Source organism: Pseudorca crassidens, chromosome 7 (assembly GCF_039906515.1).
Source record: "Pseudorca crassidens isolate mPseCra1 chromosome 7, mPseCra1.hap1, whole genome shotgun sequence".
Lineage (NCBI taxonomy): Eukaryota > Metazoa > Chordata > Mammalia > Artiodactyla > Delphinidae > Pseudorca > Pseudorca crassidens.
In genome coordinates, this window is record NC_090302.1 from 58,922,123 (window position 1) to 58,939,121 (window position 16,999).

The following is a 16,999-nucleotide window of genomic DNA, read 5'->3' on the forward strand; positions in this document are numbered from 1 at the left end:
TAACTCCTTATACAATAATACCACCCAGACAGAAATGTTTCTTGATATGTTACATAACGGAACATAAGAATGAGAAACTCAAGAATAAAGGGTGGTATAGTTTTGTTAGCTATATGATATTAAGATATGGACTGGGAATTACTTAACATGAAAGCTGAGTTTCTAGGAAATGATGACCTCATTTCCACCCAGTGAGAGAAATGTCTTCATCAATTCATGTAATTTAATATTTCTTCTTTGAAAAACGTACTTAAAATAATAATTATACTAATATGTGAATGATCAAAGAATTTACAAGGAAAAAAAATACAAGAATAAACTCTTCTAGTTGAACCTTCCTTGTTTTCCCCTGCCAACTACTTAAGTTTTATTATTTTACCTTAAACCATTTCTTTTATTTTCTTGAATTTTTTAAACTATTTTTTTCACATATATTAAACTCCTGAGGGGGTGAAAGATGCTGTAAGTGTACTATGCCTATGTATGTATAGGTGTGTGTACTGTGTGTGTGACATATACATATATATGTTTTCTTCTATACTCATTTAGTATTTTGCTGAATTAATAATACACCAAATTTACTGTAAAATCATTTTTATAAGAACATCACTTGGAGAGCACAGAATTATCATTTGGAAGTGGATAACATAACAAATATACAATGAAGCCCAGGTCTGCTAGCGCACCATCCTCTCATGGCCCACGGCCTGTGGCCACTGGGCCTCCCCACCACGCTACATTAAGGATCAACTAGACTTATGTGACCTCAGCTTGGAATTAAATAGCGAGCTTATAACTACAATTTAAGTGGGGAAACTGATTCCAAGTTTTAAAAACCTGAATTGGAAACATACTTAGGAAAAAAAAATACAAGGAGTATGTGGTATGCATAAGGATGCTTATGGATTCCTTTTGACTGACTCTGGCTAAAACAGTGACATTAAATCAATATGGCTTTTATATTGCTTTTGCTAATTGTATTTCCAAAAGGTTCAAAATACAAGATACAATTAAAATGACAGACAGTAATTTTGTCTCTGTTAAAACAATGAAGCATAATCTTGCATTCTGGGGCTCCTTCCTTCTTGTGACTAGAAAAGACAGCAACTGAAACTGAGAAAACTATTGAAAGTTAGAGATCAGACCAGAAACCTCTGTGATTTCACAGTAGAAACAAAAAGATACAAGTCCTATCAATTAACCCAAATATTTACTCACTTTCCTACATACACAATTGTGACTGTCATAAGACTTTTTTAGGATGATTCCATTTGCTTGATAAGATGTCAATAAATTCTTGCAGCTCACTGCAAAGCATTCTTCTAGACGTCTTAAGTTTTGTCTGTGGTACAATTTACTTATTCATAAACAATTTTTGGAGCCTACTGTATACTAGGTACTCCACTGGTGATGCAAAGAAGAATCAGATGAGATCCCTACTTTCAAATTGTTTGCCAACATCTGAAAAATATAGGCATATAAATACATTATTAACATGAAGTATAGTAGGGCTATTAGAAGTTAGTTAGAGTGTCACGGGATTAACTGAAGGAGACACATATACAAGTCATGGTACCACAGAAGAAGCCAGTGCTGTGGCAGCAATATATGATAAGTTTAATAGTGCTAAAAGCACAGGACACCTGGAAGTGGAAGTAAGGTAGAAAGATAAAGCTAGACAAGGAGGAAGGAATCAGTTCATGAAAAGCCTTACATTCTTTGTAAAAAGCACATAGCTAAGCAGGAATGAGACACACAATAATATGTATTTTGGAATCATCATTTTAGCAGAATAAAAATTATAGATAGAATTCAAGTCTTTGTTCCATAGAGACAAATCCGTTCAGTCAAACCATAGCAACCAATCATATAAGCACGGATGATCCTTCATTTTAGAAGAATAAAGAGACTGTCTTTCCTGGGAAAGTCGTTACACTCTTATTGACCTCTGGCTAAAATTTCTTAACCAAGTCATAGAAGAAGAGGCTAATTAAAATCACTTAAAAATGGAAAACAAACGTCATTTAAAAATCAGGGATTTTTAAAAATCTTGAGGAAAACAGGTATGAAGAACAGATAAATAAAAAGACAAGGTTACAAGATGCTATCTGTTAATATTTTTAACCATTTTGGGTGCCTACTTAGCCTGTGTGCCAGCTAAGAAAGCCACAGTCCATATTGAGTTATTAGGTAACCCATACCTTCTCCCTTCTGTTAGTAACAGGGAGGATATGAACTTTGCACCTGTGATATCATTGGCTTCTGGTGTTGATGAGAGAAAGGAAACATAAAGAAATCTAATGGTGCAATTCTGGGTTAAAATATTCCAACCACTGTTTAACATGAGTTTTGGAATTTTTCCAAGATTATTATCCAGACTCATTAATAGTATACTGGGAATGGGTGGTTATAGAATTTCAAAAAATGCTATATTAATATAACTTTTGAAAAACTATATAAAATCTTATTTTTTCTCTTTTAGCGTAATATTAATGCAGTAAGTATCATGCCAGATAAAGTATAAGAATAATTTTGCTTAAGATAAATTTTATGACTTTGTGCTAAAAGGGACAAGTCTTTAATTATATGCTTATAATTAAAGGAGGAACCAAAGTAGTGTCTGGCATACTGTGATGGAAGAAATGCACATAAAGTTAAAAAAACAAAACCCAAAAACCTACGAAATCAAGCTAATGTATATTTAAATCTAGTAGACCTATCTATAGAAGTACAAATCTAGTAGACCTCTCTACAGAAGTACAGACATCTCTACATTCGCCTAATATTAATTCTGTAATTTTTTTCCATTATCATCAATATTTTGCTTGGCATCTACAAAACACTATTTATATGCACATTATCAAAACTACAACAAAAGATAACCAGAACTATCATCTGTTTAAGAAATGAGGAAACTGAAAATTAATAAAAATTGACTTGTCCTAAGTCATACAAAGGCTAAACTTAAACCCAATAGAATTGAAATGTTGGGTTGCATAGCTTTTACAGTCCTAACATTAACGTCTAAAGGATCTACAAATTTCAGTGGTAACTTTTAATTTAAAACTTGAAGGGAGGGACTTCCCTGGTGGCGCAGTGGTTAAGAATCCACCTGCCAATGACGGGGACATGGGTTCAAGCCGGGGTCCAGGAAGATCCCACGTGCCAGGGAGCAACTGAACACGTATGCCACAACTACTGAAGTCCGCATGCCTAGAGCCCTTACTCCTCAACAAGAGAAGCTACCGCAATGAGCAGCCTGTGCACCGCAACGAAGAGTAGCCCCTACTCGCCACAGCTAGAGAAAGCCCATGGGCAGCAACGAAGACCCAGCACAGCCAAAAAAATTTTTAAATTTTTTTATAAAACTTGAAGAGAGAAAGATTTTATGAAGGTAAGTCAGTTGGCATGGAGAAAAATATGACTTGTAAAAATTTGTATGAGTGTTTAGAAATAAAAAACAAGTTGAATAACAATTAGGTTTAGAGTTAATATCAATATAAGTTAGATACAGTAAGTATTTGTCTCTCCACTGATAAAACTGTAAGATTTCATTCTGCAATGCATGTGCCTTTTTAAAATAGTCTGTCTCAAAAGTTATTTTATGTTTCTCTCTGCATGAAGAGTGCTAGGGCAGACTGCAAAAGTACTAAGTAATATGCTATAATTTATGGTTACATTTAGAAATTCTCTCCAGATTTTGGTTAGCCTTCTTTTAAGGAGTTCTGAAAATTTTATGTTGACTTGGGGCTTGTGTGCAGGGATTTAGGGTAGTTTTTTGTTCCTTATAGTCCTTAGGTCTTCCTCTAAAGAAGATTTGGAGTTATCAAATTGTCTTAAAGTTGGCCAGCCTGAAGAAAGATGGAAATTGTTAGGAATTGCCTCAGGGGAAACTCCAGGTGTGAATGGTTAGAACATTCAAGAGATTCAACATATCTTTGACGAATACTCCCCAGGCATAAAAGGAAGAAACTGTTAGAAATCAGACCATGAACAAAAGTTAGAATTTTAAGAACAAAGGGACAAAATTATCTACAGCTATCTTTGTGCTCTGATGAACACTGACATGCTATAGGACAATCCCTGCTTGTCCCTCCTGACCCATTCAACCTTCTCCCCCTTGCTCAGTGTTTCATGAGCTTAACATTTTAGGATGGCATCAACCAGGCCCTCCTGCCTTGCAGTTTCTTGTTAGTCCAATGTGAGGCACCAGTAGAAAATCAGAAGGTAAAAGAAATGAGGAGTCATGGTGTTTATTTTCCTTGTTCTCTACCTGCCAGGGTACATGTTGTCATATGGTTTTGTGGTGTTTTTTTTTTTTTGTTTTTTTATCTTAGGGTCTTGTTGGGTGACCCTCTTAAACAGTACAGGTCTTTCTGGCTTCTGATAACCTTGTGTTCTGTCGAGCCTGGGTGTGGAAGTAGCTTCCAGTTATAGTTAGCCCAGGATGCTTCACTGTCCTTTAACCCTATCTATCCCTCTGTAAAGAGTCACTTTATTAAACGCTCTTTAATCTTTTTTAAGTGTCATCAGTTTTCTGAAAGGGTCCTGACTGATACACATGGACTGGACTGTCATAGGATCATTGTTACATGTGAGAAGGATTAGTGGTGGACTGAAAATGTCATGTGTGTATAACACAACAGACACAAAGGGTGTTCCCAACACTTAATATGGATAACACAATTATTTTTAAATTTCAATGGTTTATGGTGATCATTTTGGCATGGAAAACTTCTCCTTTGTGTTAGGGTTCATGTGTAGTATGCTCATAAGTTAGATTGCCCGAGTTATAAATTGCTATGGAATTCTGGTTACCCTAGAGATTGCTTCTCTTAAGTAGAAAGTGGCAATTATGGTCTGCCGGGGCCCTGAGAAAGTGTCTGTTTTTGAACTCCAGGAAGATATAAGGGTGGGGAGCTTTTCAGGGATCACCAGATGGGGCTGCTCCAAGGTTACATGGCCCCACATGTCCCAATACACTGTTCCTCGGGGGAATAACTTGTAATTCAACAATTATTCTCACATTCTGGAAGACTAGCAAGCCTGGAGCTTTTGATTTAAGTATTATAGAATTAAGTGCTTATGTGAGAAAACAGACCTATGGGTAAATAGATGGTAAAATGCTTAGTGACTGCAGTCTGTAATTACATAGTATATAATCACCTCTGCGGTTGTTACAGTCCAAACAATAGTAGAGAGTGAGGTGTACATTAAGAACAAACTGTGTTATTCAAAGTCCTGAAACTCAGAATGTACTCAGCAAGGAAAGAGGTTCACATGCTATTCACTGTCAGAGTAAGCAAAGAATATGCTCCTATTCCCTGAAGATTCAGCCTCTTATAAGTGGAAATGCTGTGGATATGGTGCTTTTGTAAACCTAGTGTAGTGACAACTCTGCAGCTATTTTAACAGCTCTTTTATATTTCCTTTAGTAAGACCAAACTAACATGTTTTTTTCTCTAATGTGATTTTAAATTCTGGCTCAAAGTTGGGAATCAGGGCTGCTCCTTATACTGGTTTTAATGTTGATACCTACTGGGAAGACAGACTTGAAGGTGGTCCCCAGGGTCCCTTCCTCCTGGTGTCTATACTCTTGTATAATCCTGTCCCCTTGAGTGTGGACAGAACCTGGGACTTCCTTCTAACCAAGAGAATTTGGCAAAGGCAATAGGATTTCACTCCCCTGATTATGCTATATTATATAAAACTCCATCTTGCTATTGGACTGGTCTAGAGGCTCTCCTTCTCCCTTGCTGGCTTTAAAGATGTAAGGTGTAATGTTGTGAGAGGGCTTTTGGAGAGGGCCATGACGCAGTGACTTCAGGCAGCCTCTAGGAGCTGAGAGAAGCCTCCAGCTCACAAGCAACAAGAAGCTAGAGCCCCATTTTCAACGGTCAGAAAGAAATTCTGCCAACAACCTGAGTGAACTTGGAAGTGGATCCATCACCAGTTGGGTCTCCAGAAGAGAAGTAAGCCCCAGGCTGATATATTGATGGCATCCTTATAGAGGAGCCAGGAAAGCATGCCTAAACAAACCCATAGAGACTGCGAGATAATGAATACATGTTGTTTTAAGCCACTGAGTGTGTGGTAATTTGTTACATAGTATAGAAAACTAATACCTCTGTTCAATACATACTGAGTACCATGAGTCAAGCATTATTAAGAGTATTTGAGAAGACTACAAAAGAGATAAATTCATATACTCAAAGAAGTTATGGTAGGTAAGATGATTTCCTTTCACACACAGATACAGGGAAACTATTCACAACGTCAAATGACTGTTTTACTTTTTAAGTGGATATGAGAACAAGGTAGATCTATGAAATAGTATTGAAATTTTTATCAAGCTCTATCAGTTAAAGTCTAAGGCCATATGTATGTATTTTTGCCATTCTGCAATCACCGTTATCTGTGAGGGCATGTATCCTTGCCATTACATCCTATATCATCAGGTAGAAGAGTAAAACTTCACAAAATTTCCTAACACTCAGCAATGCTAAAATAAACCCTGTGACTTGCCTTTGCTCAGGGCCATGATAACGTTCTCTGTATGGTTCAAATTTTAGGATATGTACTGTTGAAGGGAGCACTGTCATTTGCCTTTGCATTCACGATCCACTAGCTTACACTGTCAAACATCTATATCAAATCTATATCAGAGAGTTGGCCACTGTCTTAGATTAAGTTTTCAATAAAGATTTTTGAGTGTCTGAATTTCTTTAATGAAATAGATAAACACAACTAATCATACTAACAGGGGCAGAAAGAAAGAGAGTTAAAAAGAGGGATGCAGATAGTACAGATGCTAATTTAAAAAAAAAAATAATGCAGTGATATTTGAAAACTCTTGCCAGGTCTTATGTTTGTTTGCTTTCAACTTGAGGCTTTAGGGACTCACATCAAAGTAACACAGGAGTAGCCGAACTCTGATATATTTTAAAGAGCTTCTGCAACAACAATTAATATGGAGTCGTTGACACTAGAATTAATGTTGGAAACCACTCTCGAGGTGATGGGGACAATAAATGGGCCGCGGGAGTTCCCCACAGTGCTGCACCATCATTGTTGTGTTCTATCACTGATCATTGATGATAGCAAAAAAGCAATCACTCACAAGACAGAACTAGTAACAGTCTTCAAATATGAAAGGATGCTCACTCACTTCTATATTTGGTAACAGTTCATGTTTAATGAATAGTGGTGCTTTTTTCTTTTTTTCTGCCGTAAAGGGCATAAGAAACCAGCCTCCTCCTCTTCCTTTCCCTGCTGCATTATCAGTAGCACTGGAGGCCAGTTCATTCACTATCCTGCAATAGCCCTTTTGGATACCGATTTTTTTCCCAGATGTAAACATGTGGCTCTAAGAGAATATAGCAGATCCAAGTATTAGCACTATTGTATGGCTACAAATATATGGGCACTCCACACAGGACCAGCTCTGCCCTGAGCCAGACAGCTGAACTGACATCAAAATTCAGGGAAGACCATGGTGTACCAGGCACTGGAAAGTGTCTACTGTGCTTTTTCATAGTGGTAGCGAAAATGCCATTGTCAGCATTAGTTCCATTACTCTGGTCTCACTAACTCAACCCTTCCTTCCTTTCACAAAAGGGCATTACAGTCACTCTAGTGGTCCATGTGCAAGCCGGGGTTCCTGGGTAACATGAATCCTTGCTAGGTGCATCTTATAGTTTAACCAGCCTGACGATGAGACTGCGCTCGGAGTGTCCCCTCACTCTTGAACTGCTATTGGCTGCTGCACTTTTGCCCTCTTGATGCCTTCTGATCCTCATCAACAGTAGTCGTGGTAGATAATGAACATTTTTCTATATCAAGTAAATTGTAAGCTCTGTGTAAGACTCACAGCAGAACAATAACTCTCCTTGGAAATAAAGAGGTAGCCATGTAAAATAAACAACTGTTTGGTCCATTGCTATTACCTCATTTCATTCTGGAAGCATTTATTTGAGTTTTGTGAACAAAGTGGATATTGTAAATAAAACTTCCCCACGATCCCAAGATTATGCTTAGTTCTCAGAATCTAGATGGAAATATGCTTATGTTGAACAATTTAGATTATTGCTCATGTACAGGACTCCAAATGTTCCTCAATAACGACATCCCTGTTTCTCATCATGCCTTGAAAAACACCATCTAATAGCTCACCTTTTCCCTCTGAACTTTTCTATGCATTAAATCCTAAAGAATAAAGGATACCTATGTGATTACTTAGAATGAATAAGATCATAATCAACCCAAAAGAAAGCATTATGCTTATCCAGAAACACCTTACCAGGAAAACACCAAAGAGGAAATAAGAGTGTTTATCTATGGTAATAACAATACAGTTGCCTAGCAATCAATTTAAGTTCACTGTCATCTTTATCAAGCAGTGTATTTACACTGGAGACAATCTGAGGAAAGAGAAATCTGTACTGTGATATCAGCACAATGAAAACGTATTTCTAAACACAGCCTCTCATTTGCGAAACAAGATGATGATACTTAAAACACAGGGTTTAGATAGGCGTGGATTATTTAAAGTTTCAAAATGTCATAACACATTTAAGCCTCAATCATTTCAACTTTTCTCCAAAATCACTTTTTCAACATTATACAATATATTCTACAGAATAGATAACACAGAATATTTCACTGAGGGAAAAATATTGTCACAGTATGTGTGTACATGTGTCTAAGTATTTGTATATATATCTGTGCATGAGAGTGTGTGTGTGTGTGTGTGTGAAGGACCAGAAAGAGAATTATTTGTTGATTTTGTTTAACAGTCTAGGATAATTGGTCTAATAAAAGAATAAAACAAGTTTATTTTAATGAAGTTAATTAAAAACAATTATTTTTAAAATTAATTAATCATGCAGGGACTTCCATTTTACTTTTTCTAACAGCTTTTCTTTTTCCTTAATGAAGTTCAAGAGGCTAGTACCTCAAAGGGATTGTTCAATGTGCATTTAGATATAATAGTTATTCTCTTCTCTGACTTCAATAAGTACACCTAGACCAACTCAGATGAACCACAGACTTCACACCATCAGCAGAAAAGCAGGGCCAGAAAAGAGAAGCTTTGGGGTTTTGTTAAGAAAAGAAATGTCAGTAAGTAGAAAGAAAATAAAGTTTCTTTCTGCTAAACTGTCAGAGGAATGTAGATGTATTGGCACTTAAAGGTACACGCAGGAGGACTTGAGGTTGACTCTGCTGTCAACTGGCCAAGAAGGATGCATTTTTTTAATGCTTACTAATGCCTCCCCATAGAGCTTACCCAAGGCACAATACTGAGTTAGCGAGACTGTCTTACTACTTACCCTTTCAGCATTCCTCATCCTCTTTTGGAACTAGCAATCACTTTTGCTTCACCTCCTCTTTACCGTAAAATGCTTTCTCTCCACCAATGTGGATAAAATCACTGTGACAATACTTCTACAAATATTTGTATTGAAAATATTATATTTCACTAAGGAAGGTAGGAGGGTGTTTTGTAATGTACATGAGCTGTGGGCAGAGTTCTGAGCCACAATTTCAGTTCCTTCCCTTTTCTAGCTAGGTGATCTTAGTCATGTTATTTGGCTGTTCTCAGAATTATCTGGAAAAGAGGACAATCAGATATTCTTTACATGACAGATGTGAGGATTATCTGAGGAGATGTTTGTAAAACCACCTAGCCTAGCACTACCAAAATAGGAGAGAGCATCCTAGATTTTTTTTTCCATTGAGGAACATAAAGTACCAGAAAGCAGGTGACGATTTTGATGATGCTGAAGGACATTTCCTGCACTCCAGATATAGAGCCATAATGATGGTGACTAAAGCTTTTTGAATGATAGGTTGATTTACCCTCCCCCACTCCCCAATAACATTTTAAATGATAAATTTGAATCACAAGTGCAAACACTGGCAACAATCCTTGCAAAATCATTTATGTGACTCATGGGATTCTGGATAGGAAACTCTAGAGAGCTAGAACCCAAGTGTCACCAGGTACGTCATCTATTAATCTTGACCAAGTCCCAAATAATTTCAGATTGATAAGCTGTTCAAATGCCACAGCAATCTTGAGTAGGCAATGTTATCCTTGTTTTGAACATTAAAACATTGAGGCCCCGGGTGAGTAAGCGGATCTTAATGATGATGCTGAAATTTTACCCAGTATTTTGGAGTGAGAGTCAACAGGCACTTTCCACTCTACCATCATCAAAGTCTACTATATAGTTAGGAAAATAATGAATGGTGGACTATTAGTGATAGCTTTATACATAATAGACCATAAATAACCAAAATATTTTCCCCAAGATACTTCAAATGTTAGGAAGAAAGAGACCTTTTATTGTGATGATAAATGATTAACACATAATAGCTGCAAAAAAAAAAAACAAAAAAACCCAGCAACAACCATAAACCCAAAGCCACACTTCCTAATTAAAATACTGTGAAAATGCTGCTAAGAATTAATTTTTACCTATTTGTATCTTTATGCCAATAAAAAGGAGGTTACCTGGATGAATCTTTATGATTTACACTTCGGGACAGAAAACTGTCAATTCTACAAGGTTCCTTGGTAAATCTCTACATTAATATTGAGATCAGCACCCTTGTTCACTTCTCCTTTGCCTGTAAATAGCAATTACAGGATAACTACAGGGTAAATCTAGGGCTTTGTGTCCCCGAATGCAGGAGTAATTTGAGCTGTTCTGACTATAAATTTGAATTGTTTAACATACGCTTTCTGTAGATTAGAAACACATTTTAATGACTTATTTCACCTCTCTAAATGCATGATTTTCCCTTTTTTAGAAGTCAAGTGATTTCAAGAGTAGAGCAGGTTTAGAACACTCATAAGAAAACTTGAAACAAATCAAGAAACATTTTCCTCATTTGAGCATGGCTTAAATTGAGCATAGAGCAAGATTCACAGAAACATCAAATAATTATACAATGACTAGACGTTTTTCTTCCTCAATGAAATAGATAAAAATATTCAATGTTTCTATTTTTTAAACCACTCAAGTTCTAGTTTCAACTAAATTGTCAAATAAGTAGCAAAAATTAAAAAGGTAACTTTCTCCATCTTTTATCATTTACTTTTATCTCTCCCCTTTTCTCAAGTACAACCTATTACATACCCTGTCTCTACCTCTTTTTAGTTTCCAATCTCTACTCTATAAATTTGTTCTACCTCTATTTCCTTTCTTCCAAATGTTCACAATAAAGTGTATGTAATCTGTTTACTCTCTTTATCCTTATGGTGATCTGCTTTCTTCCCTATTATTGACATTATTTTCAATTTTCCCCTTACTCCCCTTTTGACCATTATTTCACCTGTTCACTTTTCTACTCCATTAACTGATGGCCCTCCCCTCACCATCCCAACACATCTCATTCCAATTTGAGGGATGTACCTCACATTGTCCAAATCTCTCATGGTTCTCCATGAGGTAGGTTTGGCGAATCAAATGAACCACTCTGTGACCTGTTCTACTCTTAGGCAAGAGGTAGGAATAAGACAGTAATAGCATATATATGTTGTAAAAAATTACCTTATAAAAATTCACTCTAAGGATTTGAACTCACTCAAAATAAAAACATGCCCATTACTTTGTGCTTGGAATTTCACTCCATCTGTAATGTCTTTCTGTTTGCCTATCATACACAGAAAATTCATGCAGCTTTTTAAAGCCTCCAAATAATCTGTAAGTGTTGAAAGTTCACTTTTATTCCTCATGCGCTGTAATAAAATCGCTAACATTTTTCTAAGAAGCTACAGCTTATAGTAGTTAAGAAATACTATTAAGTAATAAAACAAAGAAAATTTGAAAACCACACTGAAAAAAAACTAGCATGTTTTAAATCTTACTTGTTCTTTAGATCCCACGGGTGTTCACCAGCCGTCTCCCTAAACAAAGAAGAAATGTGACAACAATTAAAATGTTGTGAAAACGATGCTATTAAAATACTCCTTATTTAGGTGGTGTGTTTTTATGTTACCTAGATAGTGGAAAATGTCAAATTCCAAAAAGAAGTGAAATTAGTTGTATTTTGGCATTTCCCTTCATTCTCGTTTTAAAGAGCAATTTAAAATTCACCTTTCAAAGCAACAATAAGCAAAAAAGCTATGATTATTCTAGGAAGAGAAATTACAGTTTAGAATATTAATTAAACATACAATATAATCAAAATTGTATATAATCTGAAATAAATAACAATACAATCATCAAATATTATTAAATTAAAAATTGTGTTGGAAAAGTCTACAAACAATTCTTACAAAATGGAATATTCTTTGCATTGTAAGGAATTTCTTGCATAGTTAAGATTTAGTTCTTTGGTAAACACACACAACGCATGCTCAGTTTCCGTGACTAACATCACAGGGTCTCTAGAAAGATAGAATCTCCCAAATCATGATGATAATGTTAAAAAAGAGAGAGACAAATCTAGATTTTAAAATTGGGCCAAGAAAAGGCTTATTAAAAATTTAATTAAAAATGAAAGTTCATTATTAATATAATTTTTATTAGGGTTGAAAAAGATAAAAGCACATGAAAGTGTTACAGTGTTTCAGAAGTTTCACAAACCGTTTTGAAAATTGGACAACCCATACTGGCATTTTCCCAATGATTTTCATTAAACTTCCTCACCCTAGTTTTTTTGTTTGTTTGTTTTTTTGTAAGAATGGAACCAGAGAAATCAATTGGGATTCTGTGAGTAGCTTAGGCAAGTGGAAGTATTAATCCATCTCTATAAATTTCTAGAAAATGCCAGATGATCTTGAGTGGCATAAAGCTGATCAGTGGTTATTTGTAGACATGGGTGGGGAAAAGAGGACGGAGGCATTAAAAAGGCTATAAATTAAACTTTTGAAGTTGACAGATACGTTTGTTATCTTGTGATGATGGCTTTAGAGATGACAAAACTCATCAAACTGTATGCTTTAACATGTGTTGTGTATTATAGCTATAACTTCATAAAACTCTAAGATAAACAAGTGGAAGTGTGTGAAATAGATATTTAATCTAGGGCATTAACTGCCTGGTTAGCCAATTGAAAAATTAATGGAGGTTGCTATTATTGCAATTTTTGTTTAAAAGATTATTCGGCCGCTGTGCGATTACCAGGTTGGATAGAGGGTGGTTGGATGGGGAGATAAAATTCTGTAAGGAGGCTTGGACTACCATATTGGTAGTGGAGTTAAAGGCTGCTGGACTGATGCTGGACCTACATGATAGAACGAGTAGGTACAAGGAAAAGACTTCCTGAGGCACTGGATGTGAAGGTAGGGCAACATAAGGAACCAAGGATGATGGGCATTTTCTGGCTCAAGCAACTGGATATATGGTGCTGCCATTTCCTGAGATAGTGAAGATTGAAAATATATTAATATTTGAGGAAAATATAAGAGTTCCATTTTGGACATATTATTTGTGAAACCCCATGAGACAACCAAACGGAAATCTTAAGTCAGGGAAAGGTTTCTAGAACTCAGAGGAAAAGTCTGAGCTACACAAATAATTTTGAGAATTTCCAGCATATAGATAAGTATGGGTAGATGCCATGACATGGAGACAATGTCACTGAATGTGAATAGAGAAAGAAACTCAGAGTCAGTATGCTACATGGTTTATCTACCTGGATGTTTGCATCTCACCTCCCTCCTCCAAATAACCACAATGAGGGTGAAAAGGAGTTCTGTGAGCTAGAAGCTAATTTAAATTATTTCTTACGTTTCTGAGAGGCTACTTTCTAATTCTTATGTAGAAAAGTTCAAAAATAGATAGGAAACCAAAAAATATAATATTTTAGGAAATTAACCAAATTTGTCTCCAGTTCGATACTGAAATTATCCTCAAAGACTCTTGGATGTCTAATTACTTATTTAATAGGTGCTTATAATTACCTCATCTAAAGATCATGTCTTAAACAATATTGATATATCTTTTACTACATACATAATTTTAAAATCAAATTAGAGGTGAAGAATAAAGCTTTGCTAAAATTCTCAACAAGATGTCAAAATAATTTGCAGAACATTATTTTTGCAAGATGTGTAGGAAATGTGGAAAAAAACTATGATATGATTTGATAAAAGTAGCTGGAAACTGTTCTGTGATGCTCTGCAATCAGCAGCTCTTACAAACTCATGATGATTGCTCATAGAAGCAGAACAAACAATTTTGGAATTAAGTTTATTATTATAGAAGGAAAATAAAACATAGGGATTTCATGTCTCGTATGAATGTTCTCCAAACTATTACTCATTTGAGAATCATGATCTATGGTAGGCTTGGTTTTGTTGGTTTCCACTTGCTTTGAGCATTGCTGGGATGTTGGGAAGTCATGTAACCTTGCTAGATTTGTGGTTCTTCCTCTGTAAAGTGGAAATGATACAACTTCCAAGGGTTTTGGTGAGAATAAATGGGATAAGGTACACAAAAATTATTTTTACAGTGCAAAGTACCATAGACTGCACTACAGCAGTAATAATGAGACATCATATCTAATGGTGGCAACTGAAATTACTCAAAAGAAATATTCAGTGAATTTATGTACTGTAATTTCATTTACGATTTTCCAAGTCATTAATAAAGCCTAGAAGGAAATAACATCAATCTTCAGATGTTGATGAAAGAAAATAAATGACAGAAACACACATTTTTTAAACTTTGTACACTTTGTTGACTGTTAGTAGTTTTTGGCATTCACAATAAAATAAAAGGTCTAGTACCTGTTCACAGTGCATTTCTTGGACTGAAACACTATTCTGAATCTCTCCTATTCCTTTTTTTTTTTTTTTTTTTTGCGGTACACAGGCCTCTCACTGTTGTGGCCTCTCCCGTTGCGGAGCACAGGCTCCAGACGCGCAGGCTCAGCGGCCATGGCTCACGGGCCCAGCCGCTCCGCGACATGTGGGATCTTCCCGGACCAGGGCACGAACCCGTGTCCCCTGCATCGGCAGGTGGACTCTCAACCACTGCGCCACCAGGGAAGCCCTCCTATTCCTTTTTTTATACTTAGTTGCTTTCATAATTTTCTAATTTATATTTCTTCTTTACTCCTTGTGATATTGCTCCCTTTTTTTCATTATTTCATCTCTGATTCAGAGTAAATCATTAATTATAATTGTGTAGTTTTTATTTTTCATTTTATAAAAATAATATTTTCCTTTTTAAAAAATAATATAATATTCACTGTTGAAATTACAAAAATATACTGAAGCAAAAAAATAAAACAAAATCATTCATAATCCTATTACCAATACTTAACTGCTATTGACTTTTTGGTATATAGCCATGTGGTCTCTTTTCTATGCACTAATATATATTTTGTAAGTTCAGTAATGGCATGTTGTTTCTATTTTTTACTTACTATTCTATGAATATTTTTAAATGATATAGTTGTTTTTCTACCACATTTTTAGGTACTGCATACCTAACTATTATGAATTTGAATTTTATGGATGAAATATAATTTGTTAGACCCATCAAAAAGGCTGTTGTCAGTTCTTTTTTCTTATATAAGCAGCCCTGTGATAAACATCCTTAAGGCTATATATCTGCATGAATCATGATTATTTCCTTAGGATGAATTGCTGGACTCAGTCAAGCCTGCATACCAAGTTACAAAAGTTATAATACCTACTGCCAAATTGCACTCCATAACATTCAACACTCCTCCCAGCAAGCCATGAAAGCGCCTCCTTCCTCACACTATAGCTAATAGTAGATATTGCCATTTTAAAATGTTTACATTTTTGTCAATTTGATAAATCAAATTACATCTCTTATTTTATTGTATGTTTTTTTGGTTATCAGTTGGGTTGAGAAGTTTTTTGTGTTTTTTTAAATTTGTATTTGTTAGTTTCTGAAATGCTTGTGCAATTTGCATAGTTATCTATCTCTTTGGTATAATCACTTGTAATAACTTCTTATATATTGAGGATATTCACTATAATCATAAAAAATTTGATTAAGAAGACTGATGATAACCTCAAAATTTCCAAGATTAACACATGCAAAGATTCGTCCTAAAACCCAAGAGAAAATTAAACAGCTTTCTTAGTTTACTGAGATGCAAAAGTGATTGTAAGTAGATGAGTGAATTCAAGTAATTTCAATTTCATGCTTCATTTTTTATTACTCTATTTTCATTCAAATTTGAATCAATGTTAAACTTAGTCTATTGCTGTACTGTCTCTTGAAAAAAAATTTTGGATTCTTTATATCAACATATTTTTATTCACTATTATGTCTATATTTTACTTTCTCTTTCTTTTGAAACTATGTGAACATGTTTTTTTCCTTATTGCCCAAAAAGAATAAACTGGTCTAACTAAAGTTTTCTTGACATATTACCCTAAGAGGGAGGACTTACTGGTGTAGCTAAGGTTAAGAGAAGAACCAACTTGCAGTACCATCTTTGTGTAAGGTTTTTCTGTGCTCAGGAAGGGCCTGAATGCTTTGTCTCAGTGTTGATGTCATTACATAGAAAGTGACGTCTTTGAGGTCAGCAGCTAATCACAAATGTAATCACAAAGGGATATGTATTCCTATGCATACTCCTCTAGACTTTGGCTTAGGTATACTTATTCAGGGGTAAAAACTAGAAAATTAGGAACTCATGTAGCTTCAGAGATTGTAAACTAGTTGATGTTCGCTAGTGGTTAGCCAATAAGTGTGCCATACCAATAATGAGAACTGAAATAAAGTATCTTACATTACCATCGTGCATTATAATCTGTTCACTATCTCATGCCACTCTAAATAACTTTGTTTCTATACAGACAGTAGGAACTACAGTTTGAAGTAAAACAGTCAAGGTTTCTGCTCAGATAGAGATAATATGCTAATGGGTAGCACAGGTAATAAACAACAAAGGTAGATAGATAGACAGACAGACAAATAGAAGAATGGATACTTTCAGGCAAGATTGTATGGGCAGTGTTGGGTAATGCTGAATAGGGTAGTCAGGAAAATCTTGTTGA

At 35.4% G+C, this 16,999-nt stretch overlaps 1 protein-coding gene across 29 annotated transcripts in view; it reads right to left on the reverse strand.

Annotated features, from left to right (window-relative positions):
• The window catches only part of PTPRD (protein tyrosine phosphatase receptor type D), a 2,145,367-nt gene that overhangs the window by 649,448 nt on the left and 1,478,920 nt on the right, over positions 1 to 16,999 (reverse strand). For all 29 annotated transcript variants that reach the window (XM_067744351.1, XM_067744350.1, XM_067744358.1 and 26 more), the window contains exon 10: positions 11,876 to 11,914. The gene's annotated coding sequence lies outside the window, so the exon portion shown is untranslated. The remainder of the gene's footprint in view (positions 1 to 11,875; positions 11,915 to 16,999) is intronic.